The following is a 4,181-nucleotide window of genomic DNA, read 5'->3' as shown; positions in this document are numbered from 1 at the left end:
GCTTCCACGGAGCCCGAGCAGGTTCTGCATCTTTCGATTGGCCCAGTCAATCTGGCAAGGCCTGGAATTTCTGCGTCTGATACACGGGCGGAGCCGGGGCCGTGGGCGGAGCCGGGGCCGTGGGCGGAGCCGGGGCCGTGGGCGGAGCCCCGAGCCAGGGCAGCACTGCAGTGACCCAGAAGGACTGACTAACTTGGGAGTAGGTTTCCTAGGGAGTTAATGGTTGGTTAGTGACAGCTGACCTTGAGTTTTCTCTCTCATCTTGTGTCTCTTCTTTGTCCCGTACTACTTAAGGCAAATTAAGACATAAATTTTCTGATGCTGGGGTGTAGCTCAGTGGCAGAGCTCTTGTCTAGCATATCAAGGCTATGGGTTTAATCCCAGACACTCCCCGCCGCCCCCGCCACTCAAAACAACGTAATTTTTACCCTCTCCCATTTCCAAAAAACATTCAATATTCCTTTGAAAATCTGAAATCCCATGAGGAAAATCGAATATCCTGGATAATGTGGGGTAGAAGGCAGAGGTGTAAAGTACCGTATGGGAAAAGTTCTTAAGTCAACTGTTCATCTATACCCTTGAATGGAAGAGTTTCCGCCAGTGGAAGCACCGCGAGAATGAGGAACACTGACATGACATGACATGACTAGCGTCACATACTTAATGGCCAAGCTGAAACTGGAAGTAGGGTGTCTGGAAGGAAAAAAAAAAGTGACTTCCTGAAAGGAAGTTTCCTAGAGAGTACAGTGAAAGTAGGCAAATATCCCCATTGCCTGGAACATGTTGCCATGGGACTGTAATAGTGCCTGAGGAGGAAACAGGCTAAGCTATGACACTGGCTGCTCTAGAAATATTCGAATTCAAATTGGAAGGAAAATAGCCAGTTTTGAGGGAAAGAGAAGAAACTTCTTTCAAAAATTCTACTTTCAAAATCCCTGAAATTAAGTAGAACTTTTAAAGAAGAAAAGGCAGGGAAGTGACAAAAGGTAGAAAATGTGCAATGCAGATTTATTTAGCCCATGTTAGGACTAAGTGGACACAGGTTCCCATTCCCATCTTCTTTGGTGCTTGTCAGGGTCGGGGCAGCCCCCTCTCCCGCCCCCCTCCACTCAGCATGAGGAAGCCATTCCCAATTTCAAATAGGGATGGGGCACAAATTCAGTCTGTTTCAAACTCTGCCAAGCACATTGTAGGTATTCCAAAAATGTCCAATACATTATTGAATTTCTTTAAAAAAAAACTCCAAACACTAATTCAATAGAAATATTCATAAAATACAAAAACTAATATAAGCACCTGTGTGGCCAACTCAAATATTTTCAATCACTTGAAGTTATTTTTGAAAGTAAGAAAAAGTATTACAAATAAAGTTATGTCTCCTCTGTCCTCCCAGAGGAGACATAACTCCCTCTCAGTCCCACTGTCTTCAATTCCATTTCCCACAGGCATGAATCTGATGTTTCTCCCAGTTTTTTGCCCTCTGTTCCATGATCTCACCCTTGTTTCTGATCATCCCAAACCTGCTTCACCACCTGCATTTGCCATCAAAGATTATTGTATATACCATAGTACTTGCATGAGGAAATTAGAATAGTCATGCATGACTTAATGATGGGGATATGTTCTGGAAAATGCATCATCAGACAATTTCACTATGCAAATGTCATACTTGCACAAATTAAGATGGCTAAGGCATGAGGAAATATAATCTTATGAGACCACTATTGTATATGCAGTCAGTCATTCACTGAAGTATTGTTATAAGATGCATGACTATATATTATGTCTACAAATTGGCCTCATGGGAAGGAAACGCCTTGTACTCATTCTGATAAAACCCATTTGAAAAATACCATCAGGCACACACGTGTGGTTGAAATTAGCCAAGGAGGCTGCACCTAAGAGAGGGTGGGTTGCATGGGAAGTTATATGTATGTATGATAAGTCAGAATGCATTCTACTGTCATGTATAACTAAAAAGAACAAATAAAAGTTAATTTTTTAATTGAAAAAAAAAGGTGGGTTGCATTTCAGTAGAGGGAAGAGAAAGGTCTTGGCTTAAGGCTTGTGCTTGTGTCCCATGAGTCTAAGAGACCAAAGAAGAGACCAGGAGAAATGGGGTCAGTGCTATCTAGAAATAGATAGTTTAGCAATTGCATATCTCAATGATCTTGTTCAAGAGACAGGAGAATGTTCCTGGAACTGAGGATGTCATGGTTAATCACTTACAAGGGTTGTGTAGTCTGGAAAAAATCAGGTCCTGTTAGAAACATTCTTCTAGGCTTCACTAGGAATATCACATTCTGGTTACTATCAAGGCTGAGAAGCAGTCTCAGGGCCCTTAGAAATCTACATGTTAAGATAAACGTGGACTTTTATACCTGGGAGAGGAGGGATACCTGTGAAAGTAAAAGGAAAATTAAAACAAAAGCGACATTAAAAGAGCTTTTTCTGAATGGAATCAGGAGGCTTTTAGGGAGGCAGGACTTATGATGCATGATTCAAGCTGCTGCCTAGAAACATGAACTTTGGTCACCTCCACCCTTTGAGTGTAGACATCTGGAATAGATAATTTCATTGTGCCCCAAGACTACACATGTATTTCAAGAGACTATTAGATTTTTGTTTTATGGACATTTTATGAAGCACATGCATTCTTTTTCTTATCTTCTGTCAGTCACACAGCCCATGTTCTCAACTCTAACAGAATTCTTCCTAAAAAAGAATTTTTATTGCCTTGTAATAACAGTTTGCTTGTATAAGTTTCCATCTTCCCTGCTGTCACAAGCGGCACTATTAATAATTACTCGGAGGTGAATTGTCTTTAAATGCACACACATATTCCATCACACCAATTATTAAATATAAACAATTAATGCAACCTAGGGCAACCACAAGCCCCAAAATACCTCCAACACCATGAGATTTCTCTTAGCCAAAGAGCAGACATTGTCCTTGTCTTGTGGTTCTCTCCAGTTGACGGCTGGACCTCAGGGAATGGTGGAGTCAGTCCAGGGATGGTCAGCAAGGAGGCCAGTGTCACTGATGTCCTTGGAACAAAACTCTTCAATGTGGCAGGACCAGTAATTTAAATACAGTTCCAAGTTGGTGGTGTATGTGGGTGATTGGTTACACCCAGTGAAAGTCAATGTCCATTGAGGTGTCCAGTGAGGTGATGTAATTGCAGCTGAGCATGTTCTTTGTGCACATCCATGGAGCTGTGCTCCCTATCAATTGTAACCAGTCATTGCTTAGCATTCCTATGGCTAGTGCCCCCTTACAGTTCTTTATCAATTGCAAGCAGACATGACTAAGCAGTTCAATGGCTGCTGTTCCTATGTCCAGCAAGTTAGTGAGTCCCAGCATGTCCCAGCATGTCTATGGCAGATGCTCCTTACACCTGACTTCTTTGGAAAAATGATTCAGAACTCTATGGACCTATGTCTCCTGAACTGCAATTTCTAAAACCACAAGTAACATTCTTTTACATCCATAGTTTCTTAGTTTCATTTGACTGACATGGCGAAGCTGTGTCTATATGCAAAGTGACACCCGTGCCTAATAATCTGCAGGTGAGACTGTGATATTCAGGGATGCCATTCCAGACAGCAGTGTTTTATCATCTATAATTTCAGAGACTATGGTGCCAGCACTGTATCCTTAATGTCAATTACCAAAAGCTTGTTTTTACAAGTCATACTTCTTACCTGAGGTAAAGACTCAGAAATAGCTATTATCTGTAAGAGACGTCCTCAGAAATGCAAATACCTAACTCCTTGAAAATTGGACCATCTATTGTTGGACTTTGTTTTCAGATCTTGTTACTTTTTAAAGTTAGAATAGAAGGGGGTGGTAGTTTAATGATCTTTACCTTTGGAGGACTAAGACTCAGGAAGGATTGAGGCCCACATCAGCTTTCTGAAGGAGTCAGGAATTATAAATTAACCAGGTTCGTGACTCCACGGGCTTCCTTATTATAAACACTAATTACATTCCTGATGCCAGGAGCCTCCTATGTGTTCTGTTGGCAGTGAGGCCAAAAGGCTCCCAAATTTGTTTCCTGGGCTTTGTAGGAAGTTGCAGTCACAGAGACTTTTTCTCACAGAGCCCTGCTTCAAAAAAAAAAAAAAAAAAAATGGACTAAGCAGGAGCAAAACTGGTCCCAAGAAAAAAAGGAATCA

Source organism: Marmota marmota, unplaced genomic scaffold, assembly GCF_001458135.2.
Source record: "Marmota marmota marmota unplaced genomic scaffold, marMar, whole genome shotgun sequence".
Taxonomy (NCBI): Eukaryota; Metazoa; Chordata; class Mammalia; order Rodentia; family Sciuridae; genus Marmota; species Marmota marmota.
This window is presented reverse-complemented; position numbering follows the sequence as displayed.